This window comes from Diabrotica virgifera, chromosome 6 (assembly GCF_917563875.1).
Source record: "Diabrotica virgifera virgifera chromosome 6, PGI_DIABVI_V3a".
Classification (NCBI taxonomy): domain Eukaryota; kingdom Metazoa; phylum Arthropoda; class Insecta; order Coleoptera; family Chrysomelidae; genus Diabrotica; species Diabrotica virgifera.
In genome coordinates, this window is record NC_065448.1 from 104869386 (window position 1) to 104882834 (window position 13449).

The 13449-nt window shown below is 31.7% G+C and overlaps 1 protein-coding gene across 2 annotated transcripts in view; it reads left to right on the forward strand.

Moving 5' to 3' along the window:
- Positions 1–912: 912 nt before the first annotated feature.
- LOC114330435 (leukocyte tyrosine kinase receptor) overlaps positions 913–13449 on the forward strand; it is a 366482-nt gene continuing 353945 nt past the window's right edge. For both annotated transcript variants that reach the window (XM_050652706.1, XM_050652707.1), the window contains exon 1: positions 913–1149. The gene's annotated coding sequence lies outside the window, so the exon portion shown is untranslated. The remainder of the gene's footprint in view (positions 1150–13449) is intronic.

Consider the following 13449-nt stretch of genomic DNA (forward strand, 5'->3'; position numbering starts at 1 on the left):
TCATTTCCTCATTTTTGTTATTCTATCGGTGTTAATGATGGAGGAGTCATATTCACGAACGGACGAACAGATGGACAGACAGTCATGAAACCGGAAATATAATATTGTTCTCGTCTTGCTAAAGCTCGTCGAATAATATATCGCTTGTACTATTCCGGTGATTTTAAAACAGTACTTCTGGTTTCATTTCTAAAACCTGAAGTCCTAGGTCAAATTTCTCACCTTTAGACCCTACCATCTTTAGATTATTAGCTTTCATTCGACACATTATTTGTCATTCGACCTGGTATAATGACAGAGGAGTTGTGTTTGCGGACAGACGGACATGTGGATAATTGAACGTTTTCACATTTTTTCAAAATTGGGTGAAAACAAAATTCGTATATAAATACAGATAACCTAAATGTGGGTACATAATTTGGTTTGATTTTTCAGAAATTTCGGTCATTGCCACCATCCCAAATGATGGGCCAATGGGACGTTCCATATTTAAATTCTGAATTTTTCTACATTTGTGTAAAATTTAATACTAAAACAAAAGTTTAAAGTTATATTGCAAAATTTCATTTTTGTTTAAAAAACATATATGTATTTAGTTGTTTTATTATGCAAAGAAAAAATATTATATTTTGTAAGGGTTTGATGTTTTAAATACAAAAAGTGGAATAACACTTTTTTTAAGATTCCTTGTTTTATTCCTGTATACTTCAATTATAATATTATTATTAAACTTTTCAGCATCTTTCCATTCTGTTACAGAAAATTAAACTTTTATTTCTACAGCCTCCCGTTAGATGTCACCTGCGTGACTTCATCTTATTTTAATCGAGATGTAAGCCAGAAGAACACAAAAATCGATATTATTCCTCCATCTCCTTCTCTCCCAGATAAATCCGTATTGCGTTGTGCTGCGATTCATACAGCGCACATATACGAGATTGTTCCACAGATATTTTTACTCGAGACTTACTGCAATTTTAAAATTAAAGACTAGTGACACAAATTGTGTGAACGGCAAAACTCGGCGCGTTAACTTTGTGTTGTGACGATTCGAGACAGTGACGATATTTCCGGCGTGTGAAATTCGGCGAAAATCTGATCCTACTGCCCTTCCAATTTCGGTGGACCAGGCATTGATTCTCCTAAAAGGTAAACTAGTGTACAAAATCACATTGATTTCTATTAAACTCACTCTAATTTTATGTAATAATCATTGTTTTTGAGGTTTTTGTGTGCTGCATTTTGTTTATTCGGCAGGTTTTCTAAATGTTTAGCTCAAATCCCTTGCCAGTCCCTTTTGACATTTACAGATTCAGTTTGATGCTGTTGCATACTTACAGGTACACCTTATTTTTGTTGGGGTTGTTTTGCGTCGTTTTTGTTTAACAATTAGCGATATTAGAGGAAATTGGAATTGATCCAAAATTTCCAAAATATTTTCAGTCAAAACATTTATTAATTTTTTTAAACGCGTCAGCTTAAATATAATGTTTTTAAGCGTTTAAATATATTTTAGGTCTCCTTTTATTGACTTATTTTGATTAATTTATTATTTTTATTAAACAAAACGGAATTTTCTTGTTTTAATAAATATATCCGTAATATATATATTTTTTAAGTCATCGGAATTATATATAGCAAAAATTATGTATAGCAAAAATTTAACAATAAATTAATTTACGGGTCTTTAATAATATTAATGTTTTCTGGAAATAAATTTATTGACTTTCTACAATATTGTATGTTCTTGTAGTCATTGACAAAGCAAACTGCAGTACCTTCACCAGAATTGTTTAAACACGCAAAATTTTCAAAAAGTCTTTATTATAACTGAAGACTGATAGAGCTATTACAATAGATAATGGAGATAGTCTTCTTAATATGTACATATTAAATTTTTGTCCAGGGAAACCCAACTAAAACATTTAGAATGATAATTACAAGAGCTCTTCCATCAGCAATCAAGAAAAGTTTATTGAACTGTATTCTGCATAGCAAGTTAATATGACATTTACGAAGTATAAAATAAAAACTATATTTAAATTATGCGGAAGTAAATACAAGCAAATAGTTGAGGATCCGATATAAGGTCGATCTGCACCGATCTGTTTAATGGATAAAAATTATTTGATAATAGGGTGAATGTACAAATTTCCGACCAAATTAGGATTTTTGAAATTAAAAAATTAAAATTAAATTGAAAAATTAGTTTTTGGACGTAAAACTTCTAGCATTTATTAGTATTAATTATGTACTTTAAAAATACATTTAATATTATAACGTATCTTTGACGTAACCCATGTTTTTTAATTATTAAAAATTATTTGACAAATTCACCAATAACCGACCACTTTTTCCAGTTTTCGACCAGTTATGCACCAATATTCGCCCACGCGAAAATTCATTTAAAAACTTCTTTGCCTCCACCATCTGTAGGAAATTTTACCAAAGCAAAGTTTCTTTCTTCAGCATCTTTAAGAAGTTCTTCTAGGTGTGGAGTGGAAGGTCTCGATTGTAGAAGGTCGGAAAATTCTGCATCGTCCAATGAATCGTCCTGTGTGTCCATAAATTCATCTTCCTCTTCAGATGATCCGTTACTTGTATTGCTGCCCGTTTTTTTTGTAACTCTTCTTTTTCGGTTTTCTTTTCAAGTCTTTCTTTTTCTTTTGTTCTTTTTCTATTTTTTCTTCATCTTTTTTCTTCCAGTATTCAACCCAAGCTCCAGCACCTACTGCATGTGGAAGCTTGATACTTCTTCCTCCCTTTTTAACTGGTGATTGTGTTGGCCAAGTAACACAGTCGGCAAACGCAGGACTTACCCCTGGTTGAATAGACCTACCAGATTTTGGTGTAGTGAACAACTCTGACTTAGAGGTTAATTGTGGATTATTTTCGTTACTTTGCTGTTTCTCTTCTTGAAGTAATGTCTGGATACTAGTATTCCGTTCATTTTTATTAAAAGATGATTCGGAATTCACCTGGGCGATACTTAATTCATTATGTTCATTTTGAGTTGGGGTGATTTCTAAATTTAAGTCTTTTGTAAGATCATCTGACTCCTTATCATCAGATTCTGAATTCACCTGGGCAATAATTAATTCATTATGTTCATTTTGAGTTGGGGTCATTTCTGAATTTTTTAAGTCTTTTGTAAGAGCATCTGAATCATCTCTCTAGTAAACTTAGCTTGATTTAAAATATGTTGTTTGATTTTGTACCAAGCATCAAATAGCTCTTTGGCCGACTCATCATCATCCCATTTTCGCCACTGCTTCGGAACTGACGAACACGTGAAGAAGGGAGCATTGACTCGAGAAACAGTAAATCTTCAGTATTAAATTGGCATGGTTTGTCAACTGTTCTACTTTCATGACTCAAACATTTACTGTAATCAATATCCTCGAACCTGATACAGATCTTTAAATCCTTTGGGACATATAACTAGAGAGGTTCCTGGGTTAGTTCGAAAACCCGATTCATCCCCATTGAGAATTCTGGAAGGATCTTTTAGCAGATTGCGATTTCCAGTATCTTCTATTATATAAGTTTAAAAGTTATGATGCCATTCACGAATTGCACGTTTAGTTACCAACCCTCTTGCTAAACCAAGAGGTTCAGGTTTACGCAGTGAAATACTTGGATGTCGTTTAAAAAAAGATCTATAGCCACTTTCTTCCAGGTCTTCCTTGAGTAAATGGACTTTTTCGTCGATCTTTTTTTATTAACTCTTGAACAGCATCAATAATTAGTTGTCTTGGTTCAACCGGTATTCCTTTTTTGGCCAGTCCCTTCAACCAACAAACTAGGAGGTTTTCTTCCTACAAAACGAGAAAAGGGTTAGGCACAAATCAATATAATATTCTATATAGAAATGCATGTTTACTAACAAGATAGACATACGACATACTTACATTTGAAGTTAAAATAGTTGGAGGACCCTTTCTAGCATCCAAAGATGTTTTTTCTTTTAATTTATCCATAAATGTGGCATGGGGAATGTTATACTTCCTCTCAGTTTCCCGTATTTTTGCTCCATCACGAACTTCATTAATAGAATTGACCAAATCGTCTTTAGAATAATTTTTAGGCATCTAAAACAAATAGTTTGATTACGGTACCAATTTATGACCACCACTTTGATCCAGTAGCCGACCACTGGCCGTTTATTGGACAGAAATTAGATCTACGTATAAAAATTAAATTCCCCTTTTCGTCCTACTAGCAACATCTTATTTAACAAATCATCCGTGGATACAAACCCTAACCAGAAAGCGACCAGCTGGTCGTCCAATGGAAAAGTTTTACAATGGTGAACCATAAACTGACCACCATAAATTAATCACTTAGTTGCAGATATTTAGAAAAATAATAAGTTAACTGTATTTATTACACTTTTATAATGAGTAATAGCATATTTAAACATTAAAAAAGTTAAAAGAAAATTCGATGTAATTAGATAAAAATTTCTTACCTTCATGTGCATCTAGTTACACGCTCACAGATTTAACCTATTGGCAGTGTTGACAATACACCAAAATTCCCACTTCCTTTAAACTTGCTTTGGATAAGTCAACGAATTTTCCCTACATACCTAAGGCCACGTAGTATACGTGGGCGGTGCAATAATTTCTGAACGTTTTAAGATTTTCTTAGTTTTAATATTGGTTTACAGAGTGGTCGGTAACTGGTGCATGGTCGGTTACTGGTGCATTCACCCCACGTAATTTATTATGTTAACAATTATAAAAAACAGGGGGTGCCTGATCTAATTTTGTTCTGGCTATAATTAATTAATGATTAAAACATATTTTTTTTATTAAAAAAATATATAGAGTCGGGCAGATATTATTTCAGATCTTTTGGATCATTCTAAACAAAAAGGTCTTGTGTAATTTTTCTCTTTAGTTGATCGTTTTCGAGTTATCAACAATTTAAAACTGAAAAAAAGGACGAAATATGATGATTTTCAAGGGCCAAAAACACAAGTAAAAAATATTATTTTTGTAATCATCAAGTACCTAAATACAAGTTCCAACCTTCTTCTATCAGACCCAGATAAAAATGTTTGTCTTATTTTATTCTAAAATATATTTTTTAATTGTTAATGAAGAAGGCTCCTTATGGGAAGGCGGGCGATCGGGCTGCATTAACAAATAAATAACAATGTTTTAAATGAAATAAGACCAAAATATTTATCAATAATGCTGGGGCCACAGTAACGTCCAATGCCGTTAATTAACGCATTATTTGCATTACAGATTGGCAAATTTTCTGGCGGTTATGTTAAATTGGTGTAGCATACGTTGTAAGTCATCTTCACTTTAAGAGATTAGTATTCCATCGTCTGCATATCAGATTATTTTAAGTTGTTTTTCTCCCATTTGGTATCATTTTTTAGTTCTTACTTTTTTTATTATTTCGTCCATGATCAGGTTGAACAATAAAGGACTCAAGGAATCTCCCTGTTTTATCCCATTTCCGGCTTCAATTGGGTCAGTTAGTTCATCATCCATTTTTACTTTTATTGTGTTGTTCTGTTTTAATTCAATTCTAATGTTGTGTTTACTAAGTAATTCCTCTGTAATTCTCCGGGTCCGATTTGTCTCCTTTTTTGAAGAGAGGGATGCTTGATCTCCATTCTTGTGGTATTCTGTTTTGTTCTATTATTTTTTGTATTAGTTTTAATAGTTGTTCAGTTAGATCTTGTCCTCCGTATTTTAGGAGTTCGTTCGATATTCTGTCCTCTCCTGGAGATTTTCTATTTTTTAATTTTCTTAATGCTTCCTTTACCTCTCCCTCCTCGATGTTTATTTCTTCGTTTGTCGTAACTTCAGGTGTTGGTGGTTCATTATCGTCACCTTTAGCAAACAGAGATTGGAAATAGTCTGCCCATGTTTCCTTCTGAATGTGTTTCGCTTTTATTAATTCGTTCATCTCCTTTCTTTGCCCTCTGATGATTCTCCATACTTCTTTTTGTGTTCCGTAGAAGTCGTGTTCCATCTGTTTTGAGAAACTCTGCCAGTGTTCCCTTTTTATTTGTCTTTCTAAAGTATTTTCGTTTCGCATTTGAATGTATACATACTATTAACCGATATAAAATACAGTAAAACCTGTGTTAACGGCCACCTGCCAACATCGGCCACCTGTACTAACGGCCAGTTTAAAAATTTCCTAAACCAATTATATGTAGACTACAAAAACTGGCAATAGCGGCCACCTTTCTATATCGGCCAATAGTTCTTTCATTTTTAGTGGCCGTTACTGACTGGTTTTACTGTATACCACTATACATGTATAGCTATGTACTTTCTTTCTAGGCAGAGAGGTCCAATTGCTATTTTGACAGGGTATTTTTTAATATTAAAAAGTAACTATTCTAAAAAAGACAGGTTTTTTGGTGAGATTTTCTACCTGCCAGGTATTCACACAAATTGTGTGAACGGCAAAACTCGGCGCATTAACTTTGTGTTGTGACGATTCGAGACAGTGACGATATTTCCGGCGTGTGAAATTCGACGAAATTCTGATTCTACTGCCCTTCTAATTTCGGTGGACCAGGCATTGATTCTCATAAAAGGTAAACTAGTGTACAAAATCACATTGATTTCTATTAAACTCACCATAATTTTATCTAATAATCATTGTTTTTGAGGTTTTTGTGTGCTGCAATTTGTATATTCGGCAGAGTTTCGAAATGTTTAGCTCAAATCCCTTGCCAGTCCCTTTTGACAACATATTCAGTTTGATGCTGTTGCATACTTATAGGTACACCTTATTTTTGTTGGGGTTGTTTTGCGTCGTTTTTGTTTAACAATTAGCGTTTTTAGAGGAAATTGGAATTGATCCAAAATGTCCAAAATATTTTCAGTCAAACATTTATTAATTTTTTTAAACGCGTCATCTTAAATATTAATGTTTTTAAGTATTTAAAATATATTTTAGGTTTGTTTAAGTGATTTATTTTGATTAAATGATTGATTTTGATTACAAAACGGGATGTTCTTGCGTTAATAAATAATCTATATTTAACCCTGGAAGCTCACACTTGGGTGTGAGATACCTATCGCGACACTTAACTGCATGTAGCTTGCGCAGCTTTATTTCAATGGTAATGCTGCTTTTTGTAAATTCAGTCTCTAGTCTGCCAAGGACGGTTGTGTAGTTGGGGTCTCATTTGAGCAATATTTCCAATCACGAAAATTTATTGAATATAGGCTAGGGTATGTGTGAGGTTTGCGATCAAGTGTGCGTTCAAGATAATGACCTAACAACACAACATCCCACAAATTTAGTAAAGCAAACTAGGTGTTATTTCTGCAAAGGCAAAGATGGAAAATCAAAGAGTGCATGCTCGGCTTGCTATAAAACATAATGCATGGAGCATAGAGCCACACTGCCATATGAATGTAGTCACTAAAATGAGTGAAACTGAAATACCTGGCTAAGAATGAATACGAGTTCTATAATCAAAAGGTGTTATATTTTAGTTAGAAAGACCATTTTGTTGTTAAAATAAATTAAAATATTTTGAATTATGTTTCCGGTTTTTTAGAAAATGTTTGTCAATTATTTTTAGGTATTTTTAATATTTTTTTCTTTTGTGTTACTACAATTAAGAGAGAGAAAATAAAATGATTGATTTAATTATTCTTATGTATTCAATAGTGATTAGAGAGTCTCTGGAAATCATAAAATATTTCCTTTTTTTTTTTGTTTCTTCACAAAAAATCATTGGGTATCTGATACCCATGTGTGCGGTTTATTTAAAAAAAAATAGGTGTGATCTTCCAGGGTTAATATACGTTTTTTAAGTTATCGGAATTAGCAAGAATTTAATAAGATATTAATATATGAGTATTTAATAAATAATGTTTTCTGGGAATAATATACTTGTATTATATTGTTTACTAGCTTTAGTACAGGATGTTCGTCTATTCATTAAAATAATTATGCAAACTGCAGAACCTTCCAGAACTTCATAAACGCGCAAATTATTAAACAAATCTTTATTAGAACTGAAGACTGATATGGTTGTTATATTTATAGGTATCTACACTTATTGATATGTGCATATGTTATTAATGAAAAGTTGTTTGTAATTAAGAACTATATTTTAATATGCAATTTCACCCTTCTAATTACCAACATTATTTTCAGTTATTTCAATTATGATAACTCTTTTATTATTAATATTACGAAAAACAGTTTTTTTTTTAAATTATGTGCATGTCTGGTCTAAAATGGTCTAAAATCTAAAATAACTATTTTATATCAAATTTTGTCAATTTTATACTAGGTAGGTATATCAGAAAATATGAATTCGCTCAAGAGTACTTAAATAAAATACCGTTATTTTTCACAATATTCAAAATTGTGATTATGTAAAGTTGTTCAGAACTAAAAACCATGTTCCAATATGTAATTACATCCTTCTTATTGAAATATTCTGAACTATAAAGGTACTTTATTCTTGGTCGAAATTCATCTTTTTTAAAATACCTCGTATAAAATTGATCAAATTTGATATTAGGTAAAGGTAATTTAATTCTCTTTTCTGTAATCTAATTGTATTTAAGATTTTTGACCATTCAGAACTTTTTACAAAGAATAACTTTTTTTCGTAAAATTAATAATAAAAGAGTAACTCTTTTCTATATCAACTGTTATCATAATTGAAATAACTGTGTTATCCATAATTAAAAAAAAAATCAAAAACTTTTTTTCTATTACAAGGATGAAATTGCATATTAGAATATAGTTCTTAATTCCAAACAACTTTTCATTATAACAAATTTCAATATTGTGAAAAATAAAGCTACTTTACTCTTGAGGAAAATTCATATTTTTTGACATACCTCGTACACGGCTTAAAAAAATTAATAACTGATGGTTGTATTTTTAATTTTAGACCATGCACAACTTTTGATAAAGAATATCTTTTTTTCATAAAACTAAGAATAAAAAAGTTTCCCGTATGATGCCAACTTAATTGGACACACTGTACCTATAATATAGTGAGGGGCAAAATTATGGAACAAACTCATTTTTCGAGAATGGGAGATTTTGGGGAAAAATCCCGAAACAGCTCGATTTTTATTTTTAAATTATGAAGTTTTGACATATACATCATGCTAATGACGTCATCCACCTGGGTGTCATCCACCTGACGTCATCCATCTGGGCGTGATGACGTCATCGATTAATTTTTTTAATGGGAATAGGGGTCATGCGATAGTTCATTTGAAAGGTAATTTAATTCTCTTTTCTGTAATATAAACATTATCATAATTATTTATACAGGGGGCCAAAAAATTTTTGAATTAAATTAATTCACACAAAAAGAAGAATGCATGTAATTTATTTAATTCAAAATACATTTTACTGCTGCCAGAAAACAGAAAAAAATATTTATATAACAAATAAACATTGCTTTTCGCTTAAATTAAACGTTCAAACTGACAAAAGGAAGGTGGGCGGCAGTTTGAACATTTTTTAATTTAAGCGAAAAACAATGTTTATTGCTCAAATTTTTTTTCTATTTTTTGACAGCAGCTGAATTTAATAAATTACATACATTCTCCTTTTTCTGTCAAATAATTTAATTAAAAAAAATTTGAACACCCTATATAAATAATTATGTTAATGTTTATATTACTGAATCGAGAATTGAATAATCTTTCAAATGAGCTATCACACGACCCCTATTCTCATTTAAAAAAATCATCGATTACGTAATCACGCCCAGATGGATGACGCCACTAGTATCATACATATGCCAAAAATTCAAAGTTTAAAAATAAAAATCGACCAGTTTCGGGATTTCTCTCCAAAATCTACCATTTTCGAAAAAATTTATTTATTCCATAATTTTGCTCCTCTCTGTATAAATTACATAGATACCTAAAGGTACAGGTAAACTATTTACAATTATGGTACGGGAGCCCCAGCGGGGATTTTTGCAGTTACTCGAGCGCGTCAGATTATAACATGGGGAGAAACCTTGTACCCTGTAAATGTACGTCTACCATATATTGGCTGTTAACACAGGGGAGTTGTTAAGGGGGGGCCGAAAAACAATCTATCCTTAAAAATACTAGAAATTGTCAGATTAAGATAAGGTAAGTTAAGTACATGCAAAAGAGTATATATTCAAAAATCTGACGATTTGAGTTGGGCGTAAGAAAATGGGCGAGTTAAAAAGTTTCACAAAAAAAAACGAATAATTCGAGAAATGAAGGTTAGATCGAAAAACTAAAAAATATGTGTTCAATATTTTTCAAAAATCTATCGAATGATACCAAACATGAACCCCCACGGAGAGGGTAGGGGGTAAATTTAAAATTTTAAATACAAATCCCGCGATATTTCGCAAAATAAACATTAGATCAAAAAACTGCAAAATAGACTTAATCAATATTTTTGAAAAATCTATTGCATGGTACTAAACACGACCCCCACGGAGGTGGGGTGAGGGTTACTTTAAAATCTTAAATAGGAGCCCCAAATTTTTATTCCAGATTTGGATTCTTTACATAAAAATAAGCAACTTTTATTCGAAACATTTTTTCGAATTATGGATAGATGGCGCTATAATCTGAAAAAACGATTGTTGTAAATGGGAAATTAATTTAAAAAATGGCAAGCGCCCACTTAAATGAAAAACTTTACTTAACTTTTTTTGGTTTTAGGACCTACTCTTCACAACCCAATAGGTCCCCAAAGCGCTCGAGTGACTGCATATTTAGCATACTTTGCTCTCCTACTATTACGTTATTATATGCTCAGATTTTGATAGTTTAAACGAGCACTAAATACCTATAGGATTTGGTCGTCTTCTTATTTCTTGCTCCTTCTTGATTTCAGATCTTGTTTTTTTTTTTAAATTAATTTGATGGATTTTGTAGGGGATTTCAGATCAATTGCCCGTTTTTTCGTTATACAACTGCTCCCTTTGTATTTAGATCATCGCTCCACAACTTTTGGGAACAACTTATGCTCCGATCTCTTACTAGTTATTTAATCCATACCAGTCTATAAGTATATCCATTCTATTATATTTCTTTTTGACCATCATCACCAGTTATTGATGTCTTTGAGCTTGCATGTGAATTTTATAATTTTGCTTATTTCTCTGTGTAAAGCTAAAGCCTAGGTTACGAAATATCTTCGTTTCTGATGTTTCCAATATTTTTTTGGTTTTTAATGTTTGCAGTCTAGTTTTTGCATTACTTTTTTGTCTTGATAAGTTTTATAGCTGCCTTTTCTCAAGATTCTTAATTTGGAGTGAATATTTATATTTGGAGTGAATTTGATATTGTTTTTGTTTCGCCTTATCGCCATAGACATCGTTTAGACATCCTGTCATTTTTGATGATCTTACTGTGTGTTGTGTGTCATACTTTCGGCTCAATAGCACCAAAATCTGATAGCCGAATATGGTCAGTTTATGATATCACGATACGATAATTGAATCCCATCAATAACTACCTACAGAAAGGAGAATATGTATTTTATGTTGCGTCAAATACACATTTTCTAGAAACCCGTGTTGAGCTGCCCCCCCCCCACTTGCAAAAATCAAAAAACAAATAGCCCTGATTTATGAGCTATTTATGAGCTCTCATATTTCGCAAACTAAAAATTTTGAGCTCGTTCCACTGAGCAGGAATTTAATACTTTAGTGGGGGGGGCTGAGGCAGCCCCCCCCCCCACTACTTAAAAATAGGAATATTGAATCGGTTTTTGCGGCAGAATTACGAGCTATTTATGAGCTCTTGAAATTATATAGTTTCGATTTTTGAGCTCATCCCCTTCACCCCCAAACAACCCTTTAATTGATTTAACTTAAGAGAAAAATGCTGAGAATACTTAAAATATATCGTATTACAGATATAATTCCTATAGCCTATATACTCTAAGAATAAATTATTAAATCACGTGCATTTTGATTATTGAGCTACAACCCCTTCGCAAGAAAACCACCCTATCTTCCCGGCTTAAAAGAAAGTTGTACTTAAAATGCATTAAACTAATTATTTGGCGACTACATATTATTTAATAATTTATAAGCTTCCAAATTACGCGCATTTAGATCAGTAAATTGCAATTTACATTGTATAGTGCAGTCACTGAAGGTGAAAATCAACGATTACCTTCAATTTCGGTGAACCTTCATCGATTTTCACGAAAATTGGTCAGTGGTTAGAGGATACGTCAAGAAACAAAGGTGACATGGTACCACCTTGCGCCTTTACCCTGAGGGTGGATACCGCCCCTTCTCGGGGGTGAAAATTATTTTTTTTTAAATAACTGCACAAATCAATAAAAGAACAAATTAAAAGCAAAATTTATTATATAAAGTTATTAAAATAAGTCGATACTTTTTAAGTTATTAAAGATCAAAGATTTTAATTATTATTCGTGAAAAAAATGCATGTTATGAAGCGGTGTTTCGTAAATCACTAAAAAACTGTAAGTTTTTACAAAAAAGTTAATAGTAGTTTAATTCGTATAGCTTATATTCTAAGAATAAACTCTTAAATCACGCGCCTTTCGATTATAGAGCTACAACGCCTTCGCAAGAAAACCATCCCATATTCCCGGCTTAAGAGAGAGTTGTACTTAAAATAATTTAAATTAAATATTTGGCGACTACATATCGTTTAATAATTTATGAGCTTGCAAAATATACGCATCTCAATTATTGAATTGCCATTTTCTTTCTATAGTGCAGTCACTGAAGGTAAAAATCAACTATGACCTTCGATTTCGGTAAATCTCCACTCATTTTCACGAATTGACAATAACAACTTGGGGTTTTAACCTGGGGTATATGTCACCCCTTCTTAGGGGTGAAAATTACTTTATTAAAAATAACCCCACAAATCGAGAGAGGGACAAATTGTAAGCAAAATTTGTTATATGATGTGATTAAAATAAATGAATACTTTTTGAGTTATTAAAGATCAAATATTTTAATTTTTGTGGAAGAAAATGCATGCTTTAAAGCGATTTTTCATAAATAACTCAAAAACTGTAAGTTTTTACAAAAAAGTTTTCATTACTAAAATTGAAGCTAATAAAAAATATAATAAATTGCTTACTTGAAAAACCCTTTAATGTTAATTTAAAGTAAGTTATTGCTAATTAAATGTATTTTTTTTTCTCCGACTGTTCAAATCTAAAGATTCAAGTTAAATAACTCGAAAGAGATGCATTTTATAACACTTAGGTACTAAATACTTGTCAAAGTACTTAGTACAAAGCTCCAGAAAAAGTTGATAGCATCAAAATCCGCTCACCTATTTCGTGAAAATGAATGGAGATTTACTGAAATCGAAGGTCATAGTTGATTTTTACCTTCAGTGACTGCACTATAGAAAGAAAATTGCAATTCAATAATTGAGATGCGTATATTTTGCGAGCTCATAAATTATTAAACGATATCTA